At 48.7% G+C, this 13297-nt stretch overlaps 1 protein-coding gene across 1 annotated transcript in view; it reads right to left on the bottom strand.

Moving 5' to 3' along the window:
* The window catches only part of VDAC1 (voltage-dependent anion channel 1), a 31643-nt gene extending 27079 nt beyond the window's left edge, over positions 1-4564 (bottom strand). The window contains exon 1 of the mRNA XM_010844520.1: positions 4423-4564. The gene's annotated coding sequence lies outside the window, so the exon portion shown is untranslated. The remainder of the gene's footprint in view (positions 1-4422) is intronic.
* Positions 4565-13297: the final 8733 nt, after the last annotated feature.

Genomic DNA, 13297 nt, shown 5'->3' with positions numbered 1-13297 from the left:
GGGGGCTGGGGGCGGGGGTGGGAGTGGGGAGAAGAACAGAGCGCCCTGGCCCCTTTAGGGGCTAAGGTCTTATTGAAAATATGAGGAGGAGTTCCTGGACCCCTTGAGGTGCTGGAGAATAGAAGACCGATGCCACAACTCTCCCCAGGCCCATGATCTGTTCCATGATTAATTGGGGACTCTGGGCTCCCCAGCCTGGCCGTCCCCACCTCCACAGCCCACTCATGGAAGAGGGGCTGACAGAGAAAGCCTCTGAGTCACCCACCAGTGCAGTGAGGCAGAGTTGAAGACAAGAAGACTTTAGGGAGGCAGGCAGGACCAGACTCTGAAAAGACAGGGCTTCAGAAACCTCACCTGAGCTAGGAGCAGCTGCCTGCCCAGGGTCAGTAAAGCCCAGGTGTGACATTTGAATCAAATGTCCAAGGTGCTCCTCCCCTCCAGCACCTCCCTGTCAATCCTCCTTCCATGACCTTTGGCCTGGGGAGATTGCCCCATGCTTCTGGGGCTCCTCTAAGTACTGCTGCTGCTACTGCTAAGTCACTTCAGTCATGTCCAGCTCTGTGCGACCCCATAGACGGCAGCCCACCAGGCTCCCCTGCCCCTGGGATTCTCCAGGCAAGAACACTGGAGTGGGTTGCCATTTCCTTCTCCAATCCATGAAGTGAAAAGTGAAAGTGAAGTCGCTCAGTCATGTCCAACTCTTAGTGACCCCATGGACCGCAGCCCACCAGGCTCCTCCATCCATGGGATTTTCCAGGCAAGAGTACTGGAGTGGGGTGCCATTGCCACCTGAGTGCCCTTTGAGTCACATACTACTGGCTGTGTGACCCTGAGCAAGAGGTCTAGTCTCTCAGTTTCAACTTTAGAGGGTCGTTGCTCATGTATGAATGTGACAGTTAGGGATGACAGAGGATGAGATGGTTGGATGGCATCACCAACTCACTGGACATAAGTTTGAGCAAGCTCCAGGAGTTGATGATGGACAGGGAAGCCTGGTGTGCTGCAGTCCGTGGGATCTCAAAGAGTCGGACATGACTGAGTGACTGACTGTGAGTTTACAATGGGAGACATAGAAGTAAACACTCAGAAAACTGAAGGAATAAGGCTGGTCACAGAAGCCCTCAGGTCCAAGTGTTGACCCTTCCCCACCGTATACCTGACAGAAGAGCTAAGTAAAGGTAGCCTGTCCTACCAGACTCACCACACTGCCAAGAGCCACTCTGCCAGCCCATCTCCACTCCTTCTGCCACAGCTGACTGGGATGGGGATGGGCACCAAGAGTGGCCAATCAGGTCCTCTCTTGCAAACTAGATCAAGTCTAAACATTATCCTTTGGAGGAATGACCCTTCTCTTCCTCCTTTGAGTTGTTGTTGTTCAGTTGCTAAGTCATGTCCAACTCTTGGACCCCATGGACTGTGGCATGCCAGGCTCCTGTGTCCTCCAGTGTCTCCTGGAGTTTGCTCAGATTCATGTCCATTGAATCCATGATGCTATCTAACCATCTCTTCCTCTGTTGCCCCTTCTCCTCCTGCCTTCAATCATTCTGAACTGAGCGTCAGGGTCTTTTCCAATGAGTTGGTTCTTCACATCAGATGGCCAAAGTATTAAGGCTTCAGATTCAGCATCAGTCCTTCCAAAGAATATTCAGTCTTGATTTCCTTCAGGATTGACTGGTTTGATCTCCTTGAAATCAAAGGGACTCTCAAGGGTCTTCCCCAGCACCACAGTTCAAAAGCATCAATTCGTTGGTGCTCTGCCTTCTTTATGATCCAACTCTAACATCCATACATGACTACTGGAAAAACCATAGCTTTGATTGTACAGACTTTGTCAGCAAAGTGATATCTCTGCTTTTTAATAGCCACTGAACAACAGCAACAACAACAGAGTGAGAGAAGGTGATAGAACAATAGAAACAGAGATCGATGAGAAAGAGAAGCCAGAAGATGCTACAGGGCTGGCTTTGAAGATATAAGAAGAGGCCATGAGCCATGTGATGCAGGCAGCCTGGAGAAGCTGGAAAAGGCAAGGAAATGGATTCTTCCCTTAGGACCTCTAGAAGGAACCAGCCCTGCTGATACCTTAACTTTAGGCCAGTGAGACTGATTTTGGACTTCTGACCTCTAGAAATGTAAAATAATAAATCTCAATTATTTTAAGCCTCTAAACCTATGACAGTTTGTTATGATGGCAATAGGAGACTAATGCATGAACCCCTGGAAGACCATATTAAAAATGATTTATCGGAATGCTGTCTTAGCTCAGGCTGCTATATGTAACAGAAGACCAGGTGGCTTAAACAAGAGCCATTTACTCCTCACAGTTCTGGAGACTGGAAATCTGACATCAAGGTGTTAGCATGCCCAGGTTCTTGCTAAGAGCCTTCTGCCTAGTTATGTCCCTGCAGGGTGTTCCTTGGTATGCGGAAGCAAAGATCCTGTGTCTCCTCTCCTTTTCATCAGGGCATGAATCCCATTGTGGGGGCCCACCCTATTGACCTAATCACCTCTCTAAGGCCACTCCCCCCAAGACCTTTCAAACTGGTGATTAGGGTTTCAACAACTGAATTGGCAGAGGCAGGGGTGGTGGGAGCATGGAGCACAAACATGCCGTCCGTAATAAATGGCAAGCTTCCAAGTGACTTTCTCTTTTACATTCTCTACTTTCCAACTTTTAAACAATGTGGTAAACATATAAAAATCAAACAACAATAAAAAGAGGCAGGGACTCCTGCTATATAAAGCTAATTGCACTTTGGAGCACAGACCTTCCTACCCTTGTGTGGCCAACCCAGGCCTCTATCCAGGCCCTGCACTGGTACTTGTCCGGTCCCCTACGAGGGACACCAGTGTGTGTGCCTGTGCACATGGGTGTGGGCTGTGGGGGTGGGAGTGAGGGTTGTGAGTAGGATGGACGTGTCCTGGAATCCTACCAGAGACCTCTGAGCTAAGAGAAGCAAGAGTTTCTCCTCTGCTCGGCGTGTGCTGGCCCCTTAGAGAGATGAAGAATACCAGGGGGAATTCAGCTAGGGCCCTCTTTTATTGCAAGGGCTAGGAAACCCTTTCCCAGACCCCACCAGTGAGTGGACACATCTGCTTTTCCCTAAAGGCAGAAAAGGAGCTGCCTCTTCCCCAGCGCTTGCATACTTACATTCACTGAAAGAGGGTCTGGGGTTTGATGAAGAATTTCCTGATGAAGAATTTCCAGTTTCTTTTTTTTTCTTTTGAGAGTAGTCTCTGTGCCAGCAACTTAAACCAAGCGTTGCTCTTTCTTTTTTTAAAAAAAATTATTTATTTACTTTTAGTCGCGCTGGGTCTTCGTTACTGTGCATAGGCTTTCCCTAGTTGTGATGAGCGGGCTTCTCATTGCAGTGGCTTCTCTTGTTGCAGAGCACAGGCTCCAGGGTGCGAGGGCTCGGTAGCATGGGTTTAGTTGCCCCACAGGATGTGGAATCTTCCCGGACCAGGGATGGAACCTGTGTTCCCTGCATTGGCAGGCAGATTCTTATCCACTGTACCACCAGGGAAGTCCCGCAATTTCTACATCACAGACTCTGCTAACAGGCACAACTTGGTTGCTTTTTGGTTTTGTTTTTATTTAAATCGTGAATGAGGTCAAATGTAGTTTAAATGGTTTTGTATCTGACACCAACCTGGTAGGGCTGCCCAGAAGTGCTGGCTTCCAGGCACTGCCTGTCCAGGCCCGCCACGTAGGGAGGAGTGGTTTACACACAGCACATGCACAAGCCATGGGGATACGTGGGGCTGAAATTCTGGCCACGCACAGCTCACGGAGCCTTGGGTCCCGATAAGACTATGTCCACCACAAGGAAAGGCCTGTGTTTTTGCTCCTGGGCAACTTTTCACAATCTGTTCGGATGTGTCAGCTGGCAGCTAAGGCACATATATCCCTCTGCCAGGCATTGTCTGCTGCTCTTCCCACAGCGGGTGGCTTCTCATTCTCTGGGCCTCAGCTTCCATGCGCCTTCTCAGAGCTGCCTTTCCCCACCCACAGGCTCAGGCAGTTTCCTTTCTCCTCTCCACCCTTCCTTGGAGCTCAGTCCTTTCCCCCTCCATAGCACATTGCACATTTTAAATGACTTAATAGGGGACTTCCCTAGACCTTTGCAGGTCCAGTGGCTAAGACTCCGTGCTCCCAATGCAGGGGGCCTGGGTTCAATCCCTGGTTGGGGAATTAGATCATGTGTGCCAGAACTAAGATCCTGTGTGCTGCAACTAAGACCCAGTGCAGCCAAATAAAAAAATAAAAATAAAAATTTGAATTAAGTAAAATGACTTAATAGTTGGTTTGCTCTCTGTTATCTGTCCTCCCCCCTCCCCAACTAGAATGAGTGCCAGTCACATTGCAGGTGTTGAAGGATATGAGGCATAAAGAAAGGGGACTGAATTGGAGTCACTTACCAGCCCTCTTTGCAGGTTGCACACCTTGGGGACTGCTATTTTCTGTCCTAATGGCTGGACATCTAGGAATCAGGCTCCATGTATCGAGAATCCTCTGGAAAGAATGGACTCACAGCCGTGGAGTAGGCTAGGACTGCTTAATTTGTCCATGTAGTTAAGCATTTAATCTGCACCCAAGAAAGGTCTGACCTTTGCCCTAGACTTCTGGAAAGAAATCTCAGCCCTTGTAGTGTCATGCCAGATAGGAGTATCTTTATTTAGGGCAAGGGTTAGGCCACAGGGTTTATCCTGTGGCCACACAGGATAAACTAACAATGTGATTCAGGGTGGGGACTGGCCATGCAGGATAAGCTAGCAGTGTGATTTAGGGTGAGGGCTTTGACTCTCACGATATCAGCTGGACATTCAGAGGGACTGGAGGCTGCTCTCAGCTGAGTGGGCAGTCGATTACAGAGCCCCAGTGAATCTTGGGACACCAAGGCTTGAGAGAACTTCCCCGGTTGGCAGTATTCCATGTGTTACTGTCACACATCACTGCTGGAGGAGTTAAGGGTGTCCGGGAGTCCACCGGCAGAGGACAGCTGGATACTCTGTGTTTGCAGCCCTCCTGGACTCTGCCCCATGCATGTGTCTCATCTTTTGGCTAATCTTAATCTGTATTCTTTCTGTGTAACCAACCAGGAAGTTTAACGGCCCTCAGTGAGTTCTGCAAGTTCTTCTAGTGAATTATCAAATGTAAAGACTGTCTTAGAGCCCCAAACTTGCAACTCGTATCAACAGTGGGAATCATTCTGTGGACTGTACTCCATCTAACGTTGCACTGTCATGAACCCCCCACCACACCCCCCACACACACAGTGTTTGGAACCCCCCACCACATACACACACACACACACACACACAGTGCCCTGAACTCTCCCCCACATACACACACCCCCACACAGTGCTCTGAGCCCCACCACCACACACACACACACACACACAGTACCCTGAAATCCCCACCACATACACACACACAGTGCCCTGAACTCTCCACCACATACACACACATGTGCACACACACACATGCACAGTGCTCTGGACCCCACTACCACAACACACACACAGAGTACCCTGAAATCCCCACACACACACAGAGTGCCCTGAACCCCACCACTACATACACACATACACACACACACACACACACATACACACGCACAGAGTGCCCTGAACCCCACCACTACATACACACACACATACACACACACAGTGCCCTGAACCCCACCACATATACACACACACCCCTGAAGCCCCCACCATGTACATACAAAAAGTGCCCTGAACCCCCAACGTGCACACACGCACACATACACACACGGCCCTGAACCCCCCACCATGTACACACACACAAGATGCCCTGAACCCCGCCATGTGCATGCGCACACACACGCCTGCACGTGCACGCACGCACACACATACACACACACACACACAGCCCGAGGACTGGCCTATCCTGGTTTCTCCTGGCTGACTGTGGTCTGCTGTCAGACCAGGTGTCTGCCCTGCTTGGGACCACACTGTCTGCTGGTTCTTATTCCCCAAGGCTTCCTCCAGGAGCTGGAGAGTAGCTGCTTCCTCTACTCCTCTTTCCCAGCCGCCGGAAAGAACTTTCTTTCCCGTGTAGGCAGTGACAGGTAGACAAGTCAGCAGCCAAGTTGGCTAGAAGCCCAGGTGCCCCTGCCGTTGTCCCCTCCCCAGTCTCTCATGTCTCCTCCTCTGTGACTACTCTAGTCTGCTGGAGAGGAGACTGTGGAGGATGGACTGACCAGCAAGGGTTTTCTCTGGAAATGCCTGAGCTTTCCTAAAACTTGTTAGGACCCTCCTTCTTCCACTGCCCACCAGCTCCCCCAGCGACCCAGAAAAGGACTGCAGAGCCACAAAGTTCCGGCCTCAGCTAGCACAGCCCAAGACGGCAGCTTCCAACGCCTCTCAAAGTTTTGAAGTTTCAGGTTCAAATCTAAACTTAGCATCCTTGCCACGCTGGTATTTTAACACCAGCTCCTCTATGAGTCTTACATAAGAAGATAAGGCCCTTTATTCCCTCTCTCACTGCTCCCCAGTTCCTCCTCACTTCTGGGAAAATCCTTGCTTCCCCGTAACTGTACTAACCCTCCACCCCCACCCAAGGAGCTCACCCCTCCTTTCCCTAAGCCCCAAACGCAAAATTCATTATTCCACCCACAGTAAATCTGAAGAAGAAGAGAACCAAGTTTGGCTTCCTCCCTCCCTGGTGTAATTTCAGGATCATCCTACCCAACCGCAGAGGACTGGATGACATGACCTCCTCATGACCCTGAGCCTCAGGCTCACTCAGCAGAAGGTAAGGAAACATACTTTGTTTTCCAGGGGTTATGGGATGGATGGCTTATTCACAAAGCCTTTCAGGGAAAATAAATAAATCAACTCACCAACGTCTTAGAAGACACACAGGTGGCCTAAAGGAAAAACCAGCCCAAGAAAATCCAAACTTAGTCCACAGAAATGGAAAAGTGATGCTTCTGAAAATGTAGTGCATGTGAGGGTCACCTGGAGGGCTGGCGGGATGTGCAGTGGCTGGGCCTCCCCCTTAAGCTTCTTCGTTAACATTTCTGGGGTGGGGAAAGCAGCTGCATTTTTCACAAGCACCCTGAGTGATCCTGGAACAGCAGCCTCAGAGAATGGCTGTGACCTTACGTAACTTCACAGGAAGAAATTCAGGGTGTGGCTGCTCTGGACACCAGTTCCCTGAGGTATTAAATAAAATCAATTCAGAACATTTTTTAATACCCCTCTTCATCAAGATCTATGTGCTGTAAAGAGGGATGACTGTCTAGGAAGATGCTTTACTTTTTGCCCTCGTCCTGTCCCTCTCACTCATTCATTCAGCCAGTATTCACTGCAAGTTGCTCTATTCCAGACACTGGCCCAAAATCTGGGGATCTGGGCTTCCCTGGTGGCTCAGTGGTAAAGAATCTGCCTGCCAATGCAGGAGATACAGGTTCAACCCCTGGTCCAGGAAGATTCCACACGCCACGGAGCAACTAAGCCCATGCACCACAACTACTGAAGCCTGTGCTCTAGAGCTTGTGCTCCACCATAAGAGAAGCCACCACAATGAGAAATCCATGCACCGCGACCAGGGCAGTGCCCACTCACTGCAACTAGAGAAAAGCCCACACAGCAGCTAAGACCCAGCACAGTTTATAGCCTCAGTTCAGTTCAGTTCAGTCGCTCAATTGTGTCCGACTCTTTGCAACCCCATGAATCGCAGCACGCCAGGCCTCCCTGTCCATCAGCAACTCCTGGAGTTCACTCAAACTCATGTCCATTGAGTCGGTGGTGCCATCCAGCCATCTCATCCTCTGTCGTCCCCTTCTCCTCCTGCCCCCAATCCCTCCCAGCATCAGAGTCTTTTCCAATGAGTCAACTCTTCACATGAGGTGGCCAAAGTACTGGAGTTTCAGCTTCAGCATCATTCCTTCCAAAGAACACCCAGGACTGATCTCCTTTAGAATGGACTGGTTGGATCTCCTTGCAGTCCAAGGGACTCTCAAGAGTCTCCTCCAACACCACAGTTCAAAAGCATCAATTCTTCGGCACTCAGCTTTCTTCACAGTCCAACTCTCACATCCATACATGACCACTGAAAAAACCATAGCCGTGACTAGATGGACCTTTATTGGCAAAGTAATGTCTCTGCTTTTGAATATGCTATCTAGGTGGGTCATAACTTTCCTTCCAAGGAGTAAGCATCTTTTAATTTCATGGCTGCAGTCACCATCTGCAGTGATTTTGGAGCCCAAAAAAATAAAGTCTGACACTGTTTCCACTGTTTCCCAATCTATTTCCCATGAAGTGATGAGACTAGATGCCATGATCTTAAGTTTTCTGAATATTGAGCTTTAAGCCAACTTTTTCACCCTCCTCTTTCACTTTCATCAAGAGGCTTTTTAGTTCCTCTTCACTTTCTGCCATAAAGGGTGGTCCCCTGCAAATAAGAAGTGCAACTACCCTGCTGGAGAGAGAAGCCCAGCTGCCTTCCCACCCCTACTGTCATCCCCAGTAACCATCTCCAGCTCTGCCAAGCTCCCAGCTAAATGCAATCACAAGCATGACCCCAGGCAACACAATATGGAACAGAGGGACCTCCTAGCTGAGCCACTTCTAGGAGGCAGTGTGGCTCCTAGCCACACTCGGATGAGGGTGGCTCAGACAATGGTGAGAACAGCAGTGAAGGTGGGGAGAGTGGAGAAGGTAGATGAGCCTGTAGGGCTCAGTGATGGAGGTGATCCTTCTGGCTGTGTATCAAGGGGCTCATGCTGTCTGTACTGAGCTGGGAGCTCTGAGGAGGGTCAGGTATAGAAAAGACAGCAAATTTGGGTTTGACTATTAGAGGCATCAACCAGCATGGGGGGAGCAGAGTCTGAGAAGAGCAGAGAGCAGTCAATAAAGTTGACCTGATTTTTTTTTAACAATTACATCATTAAATATTTAACCAAAATAATAGGAAAATGTCCCATTCCCGCTAATTTCCCTGGTTGCTACACACCCTGGCTGGCCTCATTTGGGGCTTCCCTGGCTCAGCCTTGGGCTTCCCTAGTGGCTCAGAGGGTAAAGCATCTGCCCAGGTTTGATCCCTGAGTTGGGAAGATCCCCTGGAGAAGGAAATGGCAACCCACTCCAGTATTCTTGCCTGGAGAATCCCATGGACAGAGGAGTCTGATAGGCTACTGTCCATGGGGTTGCAAAGTCGGACACGACTGAGCGACTTCACTTCACTTTGGCCCAGCCTTAGGGAGAGGCCCTGAACTAGCCCCGCTGTAGCCCACCTGAAGGCAAGTTGCTTCCCTGTGTCCCAGGGCTGGTTGAGCCAAGGGTGCACTCCCAGCCATCCACCAACAGGTGGCAGCACATGTCGTGCTGGTCACCAAGAGGCCTCTGAACAACAAATTCTCTAAGAAGCTTTTCCTGTGAGACAGGCATCACTCTCCCGCATTTACACTGGCAGCTCATCTTCAGACAAAGATTTCAGGCCTCTAGGGTGCTGGGCTGGTTTTCTCACCCAGCTCCAAGGGCAATCTCCAGGGAGTATCTGGCAACATCAGGAGAGATGTTAAATTGTCACCACAGGGGAGCATGTGCTTCAGGTGGATACTGAAGAGAGGCCAAGGCCGCTGCCAAGCATCTTGCGCAGGACAGCCCCCGCAGCGGGAGTTTTCTATCCCAAAGGAGCAACAGTGCTGAAGCTCAGAAAACCAGTTTAATCAGATTCTCAGGAGTGGGTGCCCCAGGAGGTCTCGGACATCCACAGACCAGGGGCCACTGGACTAGGCTGACTCCCAGCCTCCCCTCCCCCAGCAGCCATGAGAGGCCTCTGTTGCTTCCCTCACCTGCAGTCTCCCCTCTCCTCACAGACTTCACCTCTTTCACACCTCACTCAACAGTTCCTGATCCTCAAGCACGTCCTAGGCACTGTGTTGGCCCCAGAGAGACCGCAGGGGACGAAAGCTCCCTGCCTTTTTCACAGAGCTCAGAGGCTGCAGGGAGAGATAGCATATTTTCAAATGTAACGAGTGCTATGTGGACACAAACAAGACACTGAGATACCAAAAACTAGAGGGGCTTCAACCAGCTTTAACCAAGAAGACTGGAAAGGCCTCTGAACGGTGACAGTTGAAGTCTGAAGAAGGAACCACCCTGTTTTATTGAAAGTAATACTAACACGCATTTCTTTGCATTACTCACCATCTGTCCCCACCCTCTTACTGTAACTGCAGCTATGTTCCTGTTTATATAATAAATACATCTCCAGACCTTGACCCTGAACTGCTGTAGCATTTCAGCCATCCCTCAAGTATGTACATATCGTGCCACCAGTTTTTTCTTCCTGTTGCCGTGTAGTTTGGTGTTGGTTATTTGTAACAGCATTCAATGTTTCAGTGTGGTGAGAGTTTTCTAAGTGGTTCCCCATTGGTTGCTCATTCATCCTATGGGAAAAGACATCCTAGCAATCTAATAAGAGTTTCTGGAATCACAGTCAGCTCACTACTCTCACCAGCCTGGAGTTGCCCTCCGCCTCTCCTCTCCTGTGAGTGTCCACTGTGGTAGGTGGGATGCCCACCATCTTACGGTGGGACAGGACCTTGAGATGGGCAAATGGGACCTCATATCAGGGGTCAAGAGGGAACCTTGATAAAGTATGGATTCCTGGGCTCTGCCCCCTTTGCCCAATGTGGATCTCAAGTATAGGTCAGTGTAGAGGGTTTAAAAGGGTTTCCCTGGTGGCTCAGTCAGTAAAGAATCTGCCTACAATGCAGGAGACCCAAGCCAGGTTTGATCCCTGGGTAAGGAAGATCCCCTGGAGAAGGGAATGGCTACCCACTCCAGGATGCTTGCCTGGAGAATTCCATGGACAGAGGAGCCTGGTGGGCTACAGTCCATAGGATGACAGAGTCAGACATGACTGACTAATACTTTCCCTTTTTTTTCACTTTTCAGAGGATTTAAAATATATCAACTTATTCTTTCACAGTCCTCCCTTCAAAAGGTGGATCTTAGTTCTCCTCTCCTTGAATGTGGACCAGAGGATTTAGTGACTTGCTTCTCATGAAAAAAAAAAAAAAATGCAGTAGAAGTGATACCATATGACTTCCAAGGCATCTCAGAAACAACCTCAGAGCTTCTGCCCTGTTTCCCTAGTATTGCTCACTCTGGGAGAAGATGGCTGTGTTACAAGGACACTCAAGTAGCCCTGAAAGAGGCCCACATTGGGAGGAACTGAGTCCTCCTGCTTACAACTGTTCTCTTTTGTCTGGGACAGTCCTAGAATTAATTCACACTAAAACCCCACATCTCAGGAAACTTCTTAGACCTGGGCAAGTAGTCCAGTCACCCCAACAGGCAGCACCACCTTCCAGCCAGTCCTCCAGCCCCAGGCCTGCCACCGCAGCCCTGATCAATATTTCACTGCAACTTCATGAAAGATTCTGAGCCTGTTTACACAGCTGAGTCACTCTTTAACTCCTGACCTTCAGAAATTATGCAAGATAATAAAGGTTGTTTATTATGTCCCAGTGTACTGACTGTTGTTTCAAGTCACTACATTGGGGCCAATCTATTAAACAGCAATAGATGAGTAATATGCTTAGGACTCTTTATTTCATGATGCTCCTGGGTGACATGAGCTATGAATCAGCATGAGTGAACCATGGATCTGGTCTTATTCCCTAAAGCAGCACTTCCAATAGATCTTTCTGCAAGAGGAAACAGCGGTGCATCTGTGCTGTCCAACGTGATAGTCACTAGTCAGTTGTAGCTACTGAGCTTAGAAATGTGACTGGTAGATTCAGGGAACTGGATTTTTAAATTTCAATGAATTCAACTTTAAAGATTACATATATATATAATATAATATATAATATATTATTATATATAATAATATATATATAATTTCACTTATATAACATTCTCAAAATGACAAAATTATGGATTGGAAAGCAGGTTAGTAGTTACCAGAGGTTAGGGATGGTGGGGGAAAGAGTGATGGGTGTGACTATAAAATGGCAACTTGTGAGAGATTTTCATAGCCATAGAGTAGTTTGGGTCTTTCTTTTTTTTTTTTTTTGCCTCCGCCAGGCCAGTTCTTGGTGGTTTAGTCACTAAGTCATGTCCAACTCTTACAACCCCATGGACTGTAGCCTGCCAGGCTCCACAGTCTATAGGATTTTCCAGACAAGAGTACTGGAGTGGGTTGCCATTTCCTTCTCCAGGGGATCTTCCTGAACCAGGGATTGAACCCAGGTCTTCTGCACTGCAGGCAGTTTCTTTACCAACTGAGTTACCAGAGAAGCCCTTAGCTGTGGCATTTCAGTTGCCTCATGTGGGATCTAGATCCCCAAACAGGACCTGGGTCTCCTGCATTGGGAGTACAGGGTCTTGGCCACTGGACCACCAGGGAAGTCCCAGCCGTGGAGTAGTTCTGTATCTTGATTGTGGTAGTGGTTACGTAAATCTACACATGTGAGCAAATGATACAGAACTACACACACATTGTACCAACATAAGTTTCCTGGTCTTGATATTGTACTACAGTAATATTAGATGTAACCATTGAAAGAAACTGGGTGAAGGGTACATGAGACCTCTTTGCAGTGTTTTTGCAACTTCCTGCAAATCTATAATTGTTTCAAAAAAGTTTAAGTTTTTTAAAATATGAGATAAGCATAAAGCATTAAATAGCACAGGTAGCTAGTGCCTAACATGTTGGACCCTGAGGCCCTAAGCAATGCACAGATCCTCCTGGAATATCTTCTAGTCATTTGGCCTCTGTTCAGAACTTCCTGGTGACAGGGAACTCACAGCCTCTCAAGGTCTGTTTGGCAGCTCTAATAAGAAGAAAGTTCAGGCCAGCAGGTTTTGGGGTAGAATAGTTTTCTCCTCACCTCTCCATTTGTGCTAGAATCATGAAGTAGGCCCAGATTTTCTAGAACAAGTTCTCACCCCTAGGCAGCCCAGGGGACCCATAGGAAGACTGCCCTCGTCACCCACCACTTCTTTCATTACCACCACTTGTCATTCCTCATATGGACCACAAGGACCTCACACTGTGTCCCAAAGCAGCCCTGGATGACCACCTTGTCAGATTTAGAAGCAGCCATTACTGACCATTCCAGTTGATTACGAGGGAACTAAACCCAGGTATAGGATTTTAGACAGCAAAGAACCTCAAAGACCTTCTGGTCTTATACTTGCCTTTTATAGATGGGAAAATGAAGACTTGGAATAAATCTGCAAGGATCAAATCCACTGAGTTCAAGGAAGCATGCGTTACCTGTAGTAGACTGAATAGCGCTCC

The sequence above is a fragment of the Bison bison genome, unplaced genomic scaffold (genome assembly GCF_000754665.1).
Source record: "Bison bison bison isolate TAMUID 2011002044 unplaced genomic scaffold, Bison_UMD1.0 scf7180017864203, whole genome shotgun sequence".
NCBI lineage: Eukaryota > Metazoa > Chordata > Mammalia > Artiodactyla > Bovidae > Bison > Bison bison.
This window is presented reverse-complemented; position numbering and strand designations above follow the sequence as displayed.